This window comes from Momordica charantia (genome assembly GCF_013281855.1).
Source record: "Momordica charantia cultivar OHB3-1 chromosome 10 unlocalized genomic scaffold, Mcharantia_2.0 BLBB01000010.1, whole genome shotgun sequence".
Taxonomy (NCBI): domain Eukaryota; kingdom Viridiplantae; phylum Streptophyta; class Magnoliopsida; order Cucurbitales; family Cucurbitaceae; genus Momordica; species Momordica charantia.
This window is the reverse complement of record NW_028275158.1, coordinates 11,023,275-11,040,490: the sequence shown is the minus strand read 5'-3', so window position 1 is coordinate 11,040,490 and position 17,216 is coordinate 11,023,275. Positions and strand designations below refer to the sequence as shown.

The following is a 17,216-nucleotide window of genomic DNA, read 5'->3' as shown; positions in this document are numbered from 1 at the left end:
TTGGAAAAAATTCAGTAGTTTTTAAGTAAAAATGCTCCTAGTGATGTAGTGGGTAACCCTTCTATCTCAGGTTCAATTTGTCATATCCCTTCGAAAAAGTGTTGTAAGTAATTTGTCATATCCCGAAAGTATTGTAAGTAATTTACCGTATCTCTTCGAAAAGTGTTGTAAATGATTTGTCATATTTCAAAAACTAAAATGTATTTTGGATTTGATAGGGAGATTTGAAATTGATATCTTGCATATGAAATTGAAGTTTTACTATGGATTTGAAAACTAATTTGTCAACTGAAATTATGTTTATTTGCAAAGTATTTGAAGTATTCTTAAATGATTTGATAAAGTTTTGTTTAAATTTATTTAAAGGTTTGAAATTGATATTTTGTTTATCTGTGAAATATTTGAAATTCATGTTTTGGAATATTGATAAAGCTTGTTTTTTTATATATTATTATCTATTTAATAATAATAATAATTTTATTATTATTACTATCATTGTATTTTCTTTTATTTTATACACCCCATTTTTCCTTTTCATAACAATTAATCATCTCTTTTCTCTTTTTTACTTAATATTATCATTTCCATCACAGCTTCTTTTTTTTCATATATATTATTATTTATTTAATAATAATAATAATTTTATTATTATTATTATCATTGTATTTTCTTTTCTTTTATATATTATTGTTTATATTTTATATATTATTATTTATTTTTCTCTTTTTTACTTAATATTATCATTTCCATCCCAACTTCTTTTTTTATATATTATTATTTCTATTCTATATATTATTATTTATTTAATAATAATAATAAAGTTATTATTCTTACGATGGTTGTATTTTCTTTTATTTTATATATTATTGTTTATATTTTATATATTATTATTTATTTAATAATAATAAGTTTATTATTATTACTATCAAGGTATTCGGTTCGGTTCAGTTTTAATCAAATTAGGTCATATATATTTATAACCTCTTCTCTCTCCCTCCTTCAGTTCACAACCCACGGCGCCCCCTCCCTACCTCTCACTCCCATCTTCTCTCTCCCTCTCTCACTTCCAGTCTTTCACAGGTAATCCACGCCGCCCCGTCCATTCCTCTTACTCCCTCCCTGTCTCTCTCTTTGAACGAACCTCGGCGACAAGCAACATTTTCTACCGGCGGTGACACACGACGGGAATCGGAGACCTTGAAGTCGCGGCGGTGGAGGTGGCGGTGAGCTTGTTTGAGACGTTGGAGTTGTTTCGGTCGGAGGATTTGAGATAGGAGATGGAAATCAAAGGTGGTTGTTGATTTTAGGGGTTTTTGAGCAATAACCATATGAAATTTCTCAACCAAAACGTTGATTTCATTCCTCTATTTTTGTTTTTTTGAAAAAAAAGGAAAAAATTGACCCAAAAAATGTAAGAGTGTGTTTCTTTTGAAAAAACAAAAAATAATTGGATATATTTTTATGGTTTTTTGTTTCATGGAAAACAGGGAAAAATGGTAGGGTTAGAAGGATAAGGAAGAGAAGGAGGAGGAGGGAAAAAAACCCGAATTCAATTCGGGTCGGGTTGATTCGGTTTTGACCCGAAAAGTTTCGGTTCGGGTCGATTTTCCCCAAAACCCGACCCGACCCGACCCGAACCGATTACACCCCTACTCCTACCCATTACAGATAAACCACAAGAAACCCCAAAGCAAACTCTTAACTTCTATATATTTTACTCTCTCATTCACCCTACGGGAAGACCCTATTTCTTCTATTACCTGACCAGCCACTAACTCACACTTTAAACTCTTTATCTAAAGTCATATTTTCAATCTCAACCATAAATAGTAAGAGCGTTCTTGAACATTGAGAAACTCACAACTCCCAAAATGACTTCTTATTTCATAAAACCCACAAATTTACAATAATTTTTTTTACATCTTAAGGATCTCAAGCTTTAATCTTTAAAAACTTACCAAATCTCAACACTAAATTGAATCTTCTTCTCTGCTCCATTTCCTTTCATAATTCTGTTCTTTCTCCTTCCTTTTGAAACCACATAGCATAAGAGGTTTCTCTCTCTCTTTTTCTTTTTTTTTTTCCTTTCTTTTCTTATTTTTTAATAAACCATATGTCACCACCAAACCATCCACCCATCACACACATGTTCACAAAACCAAAATTTCATTTTTTTTCCTTTTTTCCTTTTTTTAATAACTTTGGAGGTAAAAGGCCAAAATACCCCCTACAAATACCATAATTTCCAAACAACAAAATTTTCTTTTTCTTTTTTTTTTTTTAAGAACAAAATTATGAAATTGTCCTCACAAATTCACTAAAAAACAGGTACGAAAAACCCTCAACTAATAATAAGTGATATCTCATAAGGTGATTTTTTTAATACTCGCATGGAAGAGAGTACTTATGTCAATTCCCATATTAATGAGATCACAAATTGAATCAATTAATTAGCACCAGTTAAAATTACTTTTAGTGAGAAGTGAATATTTTGTTTCTAATATATTTACCTGAAAGTTGGGAAACGATGAAGATTGTAATGTCCAATTCGTTAGGGGACAAATCTCTCGAGTATTCAGAAATTTGTGATGCGGCAATTATGGACGAAATTTCACAGAAAAAGGAGTGGAAAATAATATACTTCCAAACAAGACTCGTCATTCGCCTTTAAAAAAGGTAAAGAGAAGGTTGTGACTGATGACCGACAGCAAAACCATAATAGGGTTAATCAAAAGAAAGAGGTCGAATGATTTCACTACAACAAAAATGGCCACATCAAGAAAAAATGTAGAATATTAAAGGAGGATCTGAAAAGTTATATGATGGAGGCAAATGTAGTTGTGAACGATGCCCTCATCTATGTTGAGAGCAACACAAAAACAGGAAGCCAATCATCAAAGTGGGTAATAGACAACACAACTTCAATTCACATATCTTCAAATAAGAGATTATTCATATGCTTCAGATGAGGCAATCGCGGCCTCGCGAGGATGCGAATGGAATGTTTTCATAGACTAAAAAGATTGGAAATATACGATTGAAGACCAATAGTGAGACTGAGTTATAACTGCTAGATGTCAGGTATTAATTACCTAGTATCATAATAAACTTTATCTCTACAGGTAAGTTGGACAATGATGTTTATCATAGTGAGTTTGGTGGAAAGCAATGGAAGCTCACCAAAGGATCCAACTTGGTGGTAGTTGGACACAGAAGATCCACAATTTACATGACACGATTGAGTGTTGCCATAGAATCATTGAAACAATGGATGCAAGTTGCAGATGGTGTCCAAAGAGGTAGGATTGAGTCAGCAACAAATACAACCAGAACAGATTAGGAGGATCTGCCATCAATTTAGGAACAACAATTGGGAAGTTAAAGAACAAAATCAGGTTCTTTAGGTTGTCAGAGATTATTCCCAATTGTCAAACAGATGGGTGAAGTGATGAAGTCGCATTAGCGAATAGTTGCATTAGAGAAGATGAACTCAGTAGGTGCTGAGGTAAATAGTGGAGTTTCAATTATGGCAGCAAGCTGGATAGAGTTGTCAAGTCATCATTGGGGAGTTATTTCTTAAAGAATCAGTGTTTGAGAAATAAGAAGCTTCAGATATTATCACTTAGTTTGAGTGGGAGCACGTGACTGAATCTTTTACGTCTGGGAGACAATACCACGTAGATTGCCTAACCATAGGCCACTGACAGATGTGAGTAGTGGTTTACGATATTTTATTTTACAAGTTTTAAACTTGAGAAGCCTTTAAATTTTTTCAAGAAGATCAAAAGTTAATGTAGAAGAGCCTTGGAGTTTTCCAAGATTGTTAGAAACTGTTGTTGTGGTGGGAGACAAGATTGATGTTTTGTCTCGAAACGAGAGATTGTTGGGTTAATGGAGCCAAAATAGGAGAAAATTAAATCGAATACCCGGGATAGGAGGCCGAAGCCGCAGCGCCTAGGCACCAACCTTAGCACCACGGCGCTACCATAGAGCACCGCGGTGCTACAAACCCAGGAGGTGTGACTGCAGCGGTGAGCTGTCGAGAAGGCAGTGCCTCGACACTATATTCGGGGGCCTAGGCATTGGTCACAACACAGCGGTGTTGTCGCAACCTCCCTCCTCCCCTCTAATTCGCGATTTCATCTCATTCTGTTGCCCATCCCGCCGTTTGTCGTCCGCCCGTCACCGCCGCCACATCCACTCAGCTTGCTTCTGGTAGTTTTATTTTGATTTTGAACATAGACTTTGTGACTTCTATTTGAAGAATTTGACATGTTTAAGTCCCAGATTGAACCCGATTTAAACGAAGACCTTGTAGATAGTTGGGAAACCAACAATGTTAGCACTGTACAAATCGCTCTCTTTATCTTGCTGATTTTGTTAAGTTGTTTTCGGTTTTCAAGTTTTGTGTTATGATGAATTTGATCGTTTGTACTGATTTTATTTCAAATAAAATAGATGTTAGTTTATTTTTACTTCATCCCGAAATCATGGGATAGAGATGTTGACGGGTCTGTTTGCAATTTTTGTTTCCTTCTCAGGAAGATTTTGAATATGGAAAATACGATGGACATCACACTGATTATAAAGGCTAGAAAAAATGTTAGTTCATTTACATATGTAATTGAGTTTATTTCCACTGCCTATTTGGAACTTTAGCAGAACATTTGACTGTTAGAATTGAGAAGCATTTCTTTATGTTTTTTAGATGAATTTTTCCTGCTCGGGCCGAGTGGAGTTTGGATTCAATCCTTTGACGATGTTTCTGATTTTTGGAGCTGTGTGCATTCGTTGTCCACATAGGAATAATACATGCAAACGGATAAAAACTGAAATGTAATTGAAATTGTAAGATTCTGAATTATAATGCCAAGTTTGGATTCTAAATCTTGTGTATGTGATGATGTACTGAATTAAGATATTGGAACTCTTGTGGCTGAGTTATGTGGCATTCCTAAAGTAAACAACATCTCTAATAGCCGTTGGCATCTTGGTTTGGTCTTAACTCAATTACAAATGCCTTTGATCATGTTTTATCATGTTGGCTAAGGGTTCTTTCTGTTGAGGTTTTGATCTGGTGGTATCTAGTTTGTGCTCATGTTTTGTAACTATTATTTGTGATATGGATAATATTTGAGATTTTGGCTTAATTATAGGTTGTAATCATCGTTTCATTTGTGGGTATGGGATAGCTATAAGTTTTTGTGTTTATTTGAGTTGTAATTATGACCAAAGTTTTTTTTATCACTTTTGAAACTAAACTTAGCATATTTTTGAACTAAATAATTTTGGCAACATAAATATTTGCAGGTTAAGAATTCATTATTTAATCTTATAACACTGTTTACTTTTTATATAGGTGAATAAAATAACATAAACTCATATTTTGATCGGTCTCTGATTTGTTATACTTGTACTATTTGCATAAATCAGTTCAACTAATTTAGTTGGAAACTGATTTTATTTTATACATGGATTTTTAAAGTAATTTATTTATGTAAAGGTTCATAATAGTTTTGTTTTGATTTTTTAGGTACTTTTGATGCTACGCTTCGTCTAGGCTTCACATGCTATACAACTAAGGAGATTTACTATTCTTCAAGTGTACGTGCAACTTTTGCAAGGAGATTTACTATTCTTCCATAGTTGTGTTCTTGGTGGTGTTTGTCATTTGTATTTGTTGAATTCAAACAATTTGTAAGACCATGTTATTTCACTACAATGTTTCATATTTGTATTTGTTGAATTCAAACAATGTTTTAATATATTGCGTTTAATATCAATTTCAAATTGTTTGATATTTTGGATATGATTGAAAAATCAATTTATCATTAGGTCCCTGAATATGGTCCAGATTCAAATTAAAATGCTTTTTTTAATAAAAGGCATATCCCGACGAACAGTGAAAAATTGTCGAGAATAATGAAAACGTCGGGAAAAAGGTTTTTTTGCTACGAAATTTGAGAAACCATCGGGAAAAGCCATTTCTCCTGGCGCTTTCTAAACCGATGTTTTATAAACTGACGTTTTCTAAACTGTCGAGAAAGATGCTTGAGAAAACGTCGGGAAAAATCCTTTTCCCGACTTTTTCTCAAATTTCATTGGGAATGACATTTCCCGCTACACTTTGCCAGAAGTTTTTTTTCCTGATAAAAAATATTTCATCAGGAAAAGTTAATCCTGACATTTTTAAGTCTTTCCTCGATATTTTGAGGCGTCGGGAAAACTCAAATTTCTTGTAGTGGAAGATACGATTGTGATGAGAAATAGTCAGCGTAGATTTGTGTAGGGGAAAGAGAAAAATGAATCAATGATCAGAGAGAGTCCGAAGGGGGCAAGAGAAAAACATTCGCAGTTTTGCCGAAGGTGACTCCGAAGGTGACCAAGCTCACAAAGACCTATTTTAAGTCTATCCATGCCATTCCCGTGAAGACGCGCATGACAAAGTTGTTATTTACTGACTCAGCTCTGATTAAGTGGGTTGTACGAGTTAATCAAAGACTTCTCTGACTCTAGTAGTCAGTCTGCCGAGCAATGTATCACTCTGACTCTAGAAGTTAGTTTGCCGAGCAATATATGATTCTGACTTTCCTTGGTCTGTTTATGCTTTGAGGTCATATTATAACACTTACAAAATTTTCATTGCAGAGATAATGTTGCCGACCATGTTTTCCAGAGTGAAAAGAAAAGAGTCCATGGAGTCTAGCTTGATTCCAACATTGGCGGAAACTTCTAGCTTGGTGATCCCTCTTCTCGTGGTTCAAGCTAAGTTCCAGCAACCATGGTGATCGATGAAGAGATCGTGATAATGTGCCTCCTCTTCGAGTCGTGATTGCTAATCCTTCCAATAATGATAAGGAGAAGCACCAAGGGTCGGAGTTCGCAACTGTCGAGGTGATGGAGCTTGCCTCGAAGATAGATCTGATTGAGGCCCACCAAGACTTCAAGCTGCACTTCTGAGCTAAGATTGTGAGTGGGGGAATCCTAGTAACCGTTGAAAAGGTTGCGAAGGACGATTATGATAGGAAGGTCCAACGCCATAATCAGGCCATGACGCCCATTACAGCCAACTTGCAAAGGGCTATTGACCTGACTGCTGACGTAAGTGATAACTCTCCATAAGAGTGTGTTTTGTAGCATAAATTGGGCAATTTTGAAGTGTAAACAGAATGGTTCTTTGGTTAACTATAAAAAAAAAAAGAGAAGCATTTGGCTAAGTAGGTGCCTAATCAATTAGAATTCTTGACATCCTAAATTTGAATGAAGTTGAGCTTAATTTTTGATATTTTGGACAGGAATTGTAGAATTTGGGATGACTAAGCTAGTGCTGCAAAAACTGCCGATGACGATGCTGGAGCGGGAATGAAAGAGTTTCTATGTGGGAGCCTGTGGAACCTAACGGATGCTCTAGCATATGTGACTGTGGAGTAACTAATTTCAGCAGTTTTTACCATGTTCGTACAACTTCCAGGTGTTGCCATAACTTTAAAGGCCTGATATAAAAGGAGAATAGTGCTTAGCCGCTAGGAGGAGACACAAAACAGAGAATCAATTTGGGCATCAAAATTAGAGAACATTCCTCACCCATTTTCGAGGAGGAAGCTGACTGTAACGCCCCGCGTTCTCTGACTCGTTTATTTTATGATTTAAAATTTTGCCTTTGGATTTCTTCTTTTTCCTCGTTAAGTGAAATTATTGGAACTTCTTATTTTGGAGTTTTAATTTTGAATAATTTCGAATCGAGTTATTTTCGTTTGATTTAGATAATTAAGTCCTAAAATTTTGAAAAGAGATTTTAATTAAAACTTAATTAAACTTTTGGAAATTTAATTTTTCCTCTTGGATTTCATTTTGGATTGTTGTGGGTTTTATTTGATTTTTAGAGTGTAATTTTGGGGCTTATTGGTTGGACCATTGTGGTTTTAGTTGGGCCTCCTGTAACAACAAGAAATTCAAAAAAAAAAAAAGAAACCCTAACAACATCTTGTTCTCTTTTTCCCCTTGCCAGCTCCCCCCCCCCCCCCCCCCCCCGATTTCTTCTTCCTCTTCTCCCCCAAACCAGTCGCCGGACCCCTTGGGATTTCTTTTCCGACGAAGCAGAACACGGTGGCGGCTGGCATCGAGCAGCGGTCCAACTCCATGCAGCTCTCCGGCGAGCGACAGCGACGCAAACGAACTCCACGGGCGTTTCCTCGACATCAGCGGCGGCATCTTCGCGATTCCCGGCGTCCCACGGCGGCACGATCCACTGATCTGCTGCAGTTTCCGGCGATTTCTTCCCTCCACGGTGGCGTCCTCTCCAGATCGAGTGGTGTTGCCGAACGAGCGGCTACGTGCGACGTCTACCCTCGAGCAACCGATGGCTGACGACTCGTCTGCAGCAGACTCACGGAACCTCCAGCGATCCTTCCTACAGTGAGTATATCCGGCGACGCGCGACCTATTCAACCGGCAGTGACTTTCGAACGCTGCCCAGCATTGAGCATATCAACCCAACCACGCTTTCCAACAGCCTCAGCTCAGACCCAATGTCCTTCGACGGCCAGCGGCTGCTCCTGCCCGATATTCGTCCCATTCTAATGCTAACAATAGTGTTCGGTGACTCTCAACACTTACCCACACCTTGTCGACATTAGATTTACAAGCCCCAACGCGTTCGCCATCGTTCAGCGAGGTTTAGTGGGTAACGACCTCCTTTAACACCAGTTTAGATTCAATTTTAGTAGCTGCAATCGAGTTATAACATGCTGGATTTTTCTTAATGTGCTTAGGTTTCGAACTAACGCAAAGGCTAGGAGCTTGTAGGCGTGGGTAAGTAGTTTCTTACTGGAGGGATTGGTTGTTGTGTGCTGATATGATATGGTTGTTTGCTCGTGTGCCCATGTGTGATACTTGCATGTTGCTTGTCGTTGTTATCATTTAGTAAACGTCATTGTTGATAAAACTGTTGATATATCTTGGGAAAATTATGTGGTTGTGTGAATAGATTGTAGCCAGGTAATCTTGGATGACTATGATTGAATTGCTGTTATGTTCTAATTGGTTTTCATGATGAAATTTGTATACCGGTACTCCAATCTGTTGTTTCGAAAGCATATTGAATATTTATGAGAAATCGGTTGTGTTTGATGTATGCTGGGTATTTATCAATTATATTTTGGTTAAGTTGTTGGTTGTGCCTTTTCTGTGAACGATGCCTGTTGGAGCTGTTGGATTGTGCTGGAATATTTTACATTGATTGGCTTTTACATATGATCATTTTGGTGTATCGCATATTGGACTGTTATGAGATTGTTGATGCATGAGGTATGGCGTAGTAGCAAGTAGGACTCTTGTGAGAGTTTTGGGACATAACAAAGTAAGTAGACAAGGGGCGTGTGCGTGCGTTAATGTATGTTAAATGGACTTTAATGTGCTGTTTTTGTGGCGTTTAATGTTAATTTTTTTACGTCATTGTGCTAAATAATTCGCGTTGTGTTGGTCGAAATACTTGGAGTAGTGTTGGATATTTGTCGATGAAAATGGTGAGATTTCTGCTTTGCTAAACTGTTGAGTATTGCTGTGGTAATGTTTGTTGCCTGGATATGCATGAATTGTTCGGCGGGTTTTGTGAGTCATTATACTTAGTAATGCTTGTTAAATAATGATGTTGGAGATTAAGCATGATTGGGTTGTTATCTCATTATTAGAAAGTTGTCTATGTTGTGGAAGCATGCTGAATTGTATTTGTGAGTTGGAAGATGCAAGGGTAGTGGCTTAAGAAAGTATATAGTAAGACTCTGGTGAGAATTGGACTCTTGGAGAAAGTGAATGGGTGAGTGTCAGGGCCTCGGGTATAAATGGTCGGGGGCTGATACGTCACTAATTGGGTATCGAGGCCTCGGGTAAAAACGGTCGAGGGTCGATACACCAATATTGGATAAGGATGAGTGTCGAGGCCTCGGGTATAAATGGTCGAGGGTCGATGCGAGGAGTCCTTTGGAAGGAAAGCTATTGGGGCCTTGGGTAAAAATGGTCAAGGGCCAATAGATGGTGAAGTCATCGGGGCCTGCGGTATAAATGGTCGAGGGCCGATGCAGCAGTGTCAGGGCTCTGGGTGAAAATGGTCAGGGGCCGACTTTACTCGAAGGAGTTAACTGTGGAAGGCTAGGATAGCTGAGATAAGCGTAGAGGTACTTGAGATGTTAGGGAGACTAGAGGTTGGTAGTTAATGTGTTCCTGGTTGTGGTTGTCACCGAATTTTATAGAATGTGTCTATGTTGAAGGCATAATGTGATGAAAAGCATGACTGTGAATGTTCCATGATTTGGTTGAGCATGATGTGTGTGTGTTGATTCTTTAATAAGCATGACACGTTGTTCCTTGATAAGTATGCTGTTTGTGCGTGACCCTTCAGATAAGGGCTGCTTACTGAGTACTGTGGTTGTACTCATCCCTCTTTTTCCCCTCCAGTTTGCAGGTATCGAGCTAGCTCTTGGGATGGTGATGGCGAGGAGGAGGCTTGATCGGAAAGACCATTAGCTATGCTGCGTGCAATTAATTTCTTTTAGTTAGGATAGTTGTGACTATTTAATCATGTAGTTGAGTTGTTAGCGGTTGGTCTTGTTTAGTTTTATGGTCTAAAAGTTGTTGTAAGGTTGCCGATTCATTATTCTTTTAGAGCATTAATTGTGTTAGCTTCTTGAACTACGGGATTGTAACCTACTTAGGATATTTATGAATACATTTGTTTAAGTTGATCGTACTTGAATAAGTTTTTGCTTCATTGTCATTCGAGATGTTAATATTCATTTAGTGGATGGTTTATAGTTAATAGAGGTTTCCTTGAAGGGTTTGGTTGATGTGAAGTCGGTATTTAATGGTTTATCTATATAGGATGCGAGTTTCTCTTAAATCTTTAGTGGTGTCGTTCTAATTGTTCAAGCTCTCGTGAGTATTGAAAATCAGAGTAGCGTAGGAGAAGCGTGGTAGCTTTATTGCTTGGTATTGTCGTGAAGTGTAACGACCCAGAATTTTCCACACGCTTCTAGGTCACGTTAACTACCCAACTACTTAAGCTTAACCCCCAAATACGGCATGTCAACCCCTTATGCAAACAAGTATACATAACAAGTCCCAATTCTCATCAATTTAACAATAAATCAATCTCACAGAGTAGCATTCAACAACATTCTTGGACCACCCCACGAAAACAAGTTTATTAATCAAACTAGGCAAAACTCAATAAATGGACTAGAACTAAGGTAGTCACCTATTCTCGAAATGAAACTAACAACAAAGGGGAACCTCCCAATTATTCAAATACGACAAAAGTTTATCGACCAAAGCATCCGGTCTTAACCAATCACCTAAACTAAACAAGAGTGACTAAGCAGCCTATGGTCCCCGCTCGTCATGTCTCCTCCGTCCCATCACCATGGTCGCCCACGAGTCCTGTACCTGAAACAAACAATTTAGAGGGGGGGTGAGTATATAAAATATACTCCGTAAGTAGCCCTCGCCAACACACGCACACATCATGCTCAACTATATCATGAAACATTCATAGTCATGCTTCTCAACACATTATGCATTCAAACATAACACATTATGTAAAATTTTGTGACAACCACAACTAGGAAAACATGTTAACAAGCAACCTTTAGACCCCTTAACATCTCAAATACCCCTACGTTCCTCACAGTTATCCTAACCTTCCACGGTTGTCTTTCCGAGTAGAGTCGGCCCCTGACCATTTATACCCAGAGCCCCGACCCTACTGCATCGGCCCTCGACCATTTATACCCGAGGCCCCGATGACTTCACCATCTATTGACCCTTGACCATTTGTACCCAAGGCCCCAATAGTCTTTTCTTCAAAGAACTCCTCGTATCGACCCTCGACCATTTATACCCGAGGCCTCGATACTCCATTAGTGACGTATCAGCCCCCGACCATTTATACCCGAGGCCCTGACACCCACTCTTTTATTCCTTCCAAAACAAAAAAAAAACCCAACCTTCACCAGAGTCCTACCATATACTTTCTTTTACCACTAACCCTGCGTCTTTCAACTCACAAGTATAGTTCAGCATGCTTTCACAACTTTATCAACTTTCTAATAACGAAATAACAACCCAATCATGCTCAATATCCAACATCATTATTTAACAAGTATTACTAAGAATAATAGCTCGCTAAGCACGCCGAACAAAACATACATATCCAGGCAACAAACATTACCACAGCAATACTCACAATTTAGCAAAGCAGAAAACTCATCATTTTTCATCGACAAATACCCAACACCATTCCAAGTATATCGACTACCACAACGAAAATTATTTAACACAATGACACCACAAAATTAGCATTAAACGTCACAAATCAGCACGTTAGGGACCACCGAGCATACATTAACACACGCACATGCCCCTTGTCTACTTACTCACAATCGTGCCCTTAAGTTTTGCATCGACCTCACCCTAAGCACACCAAAACAGAAAATACAGCACGTTACGTACGTTATTTATCCTTCGAAATTAACTCTAAAAGGGTTCGAATGACGCATTACCAACAAAACCGACTTCGTATATATGTGGGTCACCTAGATCTAACTCGCCAAGGTGTGGGTAGCCTAAATCGAGCTTCGAACGGATGTGGGTCACCGCCAAACGTCCTACACACCGTTGTAACGTACAAATTCTGCCGCTGTTCTGCTGCTGTACCGACGTTCGTCGTGCGCTGCCGCGAGGGAGAAGCCGCGCTGGTCCTTGCAGATCGCCGGAAAGCGCTGCAGCTGCTGTATTGGAACGTCGGGTTCGCGCCGCCGCTGCTGCTGCTACAGGTTGGTCGCCGGCCGCCGCTCGGGGTGTCTTCGCTCGCCGCTGCTGTGGGTTGGTCGCCGGCCGCCGCTCGTGGTCGTCCGCCGCTCCTACGGGTTGTCGTCTTGTTCGGTGGGCTAGCAGCACCGGTGCTACGTCGAGGCGTCGGAGAAGCTGCCGGAAAACGAGAGGAGGGGCGGCGGGATTGGGAACGAAAAAGAAGTCGGGGAAACGGCTAGGGTAGAAGAAGAAGAAGAAGAAAGAAAAATGAGCTTGGGGCTAGGGTTTTCTTTTCCTTTTGTTTTGTTTTAAAATCCAGTTTACCCCAATGGAGGCCCAACGCGTTTAAGCCCAAGAGGAAAGAAGTCCATCCCCCTTAAAACAAGACCCACCATACTGAGTCCGGTTATTATTAATTTAAGTTGGAGTTTAGAGCCCGATAGTAAAGATAAATTGAATTAACGATCAATAAATTTAATTAACAATCAATTTAAAATTAAATGAAAAATCTCCTGATTCGAGACTAACTAACCTGAGGGACTCGGGGCGTTACATGAAGACAATTCTCTTGTTTATGTGGAAATTTTAGGTAGTCTTAGTAACGGGCTCTATTTGGAAATGGTGAAATTCCTGGGGCGTTACAGTTGGTATCAGAGCGGAGTTGTTCCTGTAGACTAGCCTAGATCCTAGGTCATTTAGTGTTATGGTCTTTCTTGGTCTCCTCTCCATCACCAGGTACGTGAGCTTGTTATCTTACGATTGGTTATTTACTTATAGACTTGTGATACTCTCAAAATTTACCGAAGTTGCTTATGCTTGATTTGCTTGTCTTATGTATTGTTATTATCGATGCTTTACTAGCCATAGGGTGCTCCCTTAGATGCCTAGATAGTTTTGTGCTTAAGTTCGTGTATGCTTTTGCAGAGTTTTTGGTTGTTATCTTTGATTAAAAGACCTTGTGTTAGTCTTTTGGGCGTATCGCCCTAGCTAGTGACCTTAGTATTCTTTTCTCAAGATTTAAGGTTTACCAAATAACTCTTAATGGACCTACTACCTATGTGGCAGCGAATAGGGTGCCTTAGTTAAGGATAAGAATTTTCCCAGGTAGCAATACCTCAAAAGAGTGTTGATTCATCCTCTTGGGTAAGAGGGACTTTACTTTGTGGTTCTCGGATCAAATTTCTTAGGCTCCTTTGCAGCAGGCACAAGAGCTAGGTAGTCGCTCATTGTGCTCCTTCTGTCAGAAATGTCATACTGGACTATGTTGGGAGAAAAGTGTTTTATGTGTAAGAGGGCGGGGCAGTATGTTAGAGAATGTTTAATGCCTAGTTCGAACACAAACAATGCTTTGCGTTCAATACAAAATCCGAAAAGCTGCATGGATGACAAAAATAGGGCGCTTTCCTGTTTTGCACGCTTTCTCAATTATTGTATATTGTCTTTGAAGATATTTTTTTGCCTCAATCCCATCGAGCCCCCTTTCTCCTCGATCCACAGAGACAAAATGGAGGACTGGTGGCAACAGTTCATCACGGAAGAAAGGACTCATTAAGCCGGTCTGAATAAGATTAGTAGGAAACACAGTGGATAGGTCTTCTTCAGTTAGTACAAATTCGGTCGATATGTCGACAATCCAGTTCCGTAGGGCCTCAACAAAAATTGATAGAATTGGACCTGAAAAAGTCATTCAGATTCGTTATCGATTAGGTATTAGCAGGAACATAAAGATCAAAGAGTTAACTAAGTATCAGATTGATCCTTGTTGGTCCCGAGGGACGGAGGAGGCTAGATTAGCCGAAAGATGGTTATCTCCAATCCAATTCTTTCTATCTTCTTTCCGACGGATCAGCCCTATGAGATCGAGAAGGGCTTCTACGCCATACCTCATGCATCAACAGAATGAGCATTCGTTGGCCATAGAACTACTGAACACCCAATATGATGCACCTGAGAACTAAGCAACACTATGAGATAGGTGATTTTGTCCCACACAGCTCTATGAGAACCTTTTTCCCTTCTGCCCACTCTTCGTTCACACGGTTCTCAAAGCAGAGGAGGAAGCGTGGGCATCTCTACTGCCCTAATGCACTCTGTTATGGCGCAATCACTGACTGACATTTTGAATGAGAGTGAGGAAGAAAAACCAACAAGAAGAACAGAAGCTTGGGGATTGTTATCTGGTTCAAGCTCTTCGCCCCGAGGACCATCTTCAATGGTTTGCATGTCAGCAGCAGCAACATCTGAATCACGAAGGCTAACTTCACTTCCCACGAGAGTGCTCGCCCTTTCTCTCAAGTAGGCCAATTTTTTCCAGAACGCAGTCCGGGATAAGCGTGACCGCGAATTATTTGATCTGGAGATCCCAGGAAGGCTGCCGGAGACATCACTAAACAACCCAGGATGTCATTCTACGCTTCTTACTTGGTGTAGCATGTTACATGGGTCGAGAGTGGGAACTTAGTTTCCGTCCGGGTATGCGTCGTTGGATTGCTGTTGCATATTCAGCACCGTATGCTTTGGAAGAAGCTTGTACACTTTAGGAAGGAGTTTTGATTGATCAAAAAGAAGAATCTACTTCAACTGATATGCCCTTAGGCAGCAAAAATATTTTGATAAAGACGTTCTTTAGTAATATCATCATGACTTCTGAAGTCATGTGCGGTAGCAATACCAAACTAGATACGACGAGGGCTGGGCCAGCAAGTAAGAATCCTACCAAGACCTTCGAGATTCAGAGCGCCAGAGCATTAAGCGGCAGCCATTAAGTGAGAATCTTTCTAAAAAAATCTCTCTAGCAAAAACCAATCGTTTATTCCCAGATGTGTTGGTATTCCCATTTTTTTTCCTTCTAGTTATTGACTTAAATGAGAGCTCGAATGGAACAGAACAAATAATGTCGAGTCAAGAGCATCTTCATTCCTATATAATAAAAAATGGTGGGTGAAAGATTCCGGTGCATGAGCCAGAGGACGTGAGCCGCACCGCTGCGCAACGACTAGGACTCGTGTCCGCACTTTGTTAGACTCATGGGGATAGGATGAGGAGCGTTGTTGTTTTTAGGATCTAGGTCCATTATTCACTCATTGGAATCGGTTGTTGGATATTCTCCACGAGCTAATTGATGTGACGAGACCTAAAACTAGGATTTTGCGGGGTCTTCCTTCATTTGGTTTCCTGGTATCTTGAATGAAACCTCTTCATGCATTTCGTGTCATTGCCCTTCGTCCCGCTTCGATTGCTTTCCCAGGCCAAGCCAGAATTCTTTATGAGAAAGGGCAGACAAAGCCCTTACCTCTTGGATCCAGTGGGTAACTTGTCCCATTACCAGAAGGAGTGAAGCCAATCGAATTGTCTCCAGTGGATAAGCTGATTCAGAGAGATAACCCGAACTTTAAACACTCCCCCCATCTCATGGAAACCCCTTTTCGCTTTGTTTAGCCCTATCTCCCGCTGTAATAGTAAAGAAGAAGGAAATTGCTGCTGTTAAAATCAGAGTTGTTTCAATACCAAAGGAGTGAACTTTACTAGAAGTACTAGCTTACTTGATGCAGTTTATGCATGGTGAAACGGAGCATTGGAAGGGTCTTAGCTTCTCCACTTTCGGACCTCGCAAAGAGAGAACGTGTTTTTTCCTCTAAGTTTAGCTCTCATTCGTGGAGCGAAGAAAACCTGGAGGAGATTGACCTTGAGAGTCAGTCCAGTCAAAAAGGGGAGGGCCCGCTTTATAAGGATGTGAAGGGGGCACTGTCGTCCACTCTGCACATCTCTTAGAATTTGAGAATGTTGATAATTGAACAATGGCTTCCACGTCGCTCAAAGAGTAAAGGGAAGGGTTGGGTAGATTTAACACCTCAAGCGCCTATGGCAGAATGTGCCTCTATTGTGAATGTTTTGGCCCAATATGTGTAGGACCTTCTCCAGGAGGCTTATAGATTCTTTCAACCAAATTCAAGGCTTAACAATTTTGAGCTCGCACATCAAATAAAAATGTTAGACGACTTACTAACTTTTTGCAAAGTTATACCAATTCAAGTTTCTATAATTTATTGTTCTTTTTACCATTAAAACACATGCTATATAAACTCAAATTTTCTAATCTCAAACTTAATAAATATATACCTATTAAAACTACAAGCTATGTTTATATATTTCCTTTTCATCCCTAAAAACATTTGAAAAGAACAACTAAAAATGTCGACTGACTGGTGAAGAAAAATTATGCTCCACCTCACACAAAAAGAATTTTACTTGCATAGTAAGAGAATAATATATTTTTAAATATAAGTTTTATATTTATTAAAAAGGAGTACATTCATTTTTTAAACCTAGCATGCAAGATGTTGGAAGTACTTTTCTATTTTTATATAGTTCCTCTAAAAAGAATCTAATTAATTTATTAATATAGAGGGATG

At 39.2% G+C, this 17,216-nt stretch overlaps 1 long non-coding RNA gene across 1 annotated transcript; it reads left to right on the top strand.

The window, feature by feature from the left end:
• Positions 1 to 992: 992 nt before the first annotated feature.
• Positions 993 to 4,857, top strand: LOC111019265 (uncharacterized). Its single transcript, XR_015788415.1, has 3 exons — positions 993 to 4,215; positions 4,542 to 4,602; positions 4,709 to 4,857. It is a non-coding gene; the product is annotated as an uncharacterized LOC111019265 (long non-coding RNA).
• Positions 4,858 to 17,216: the final 12,359 nt, after the last annotated feature.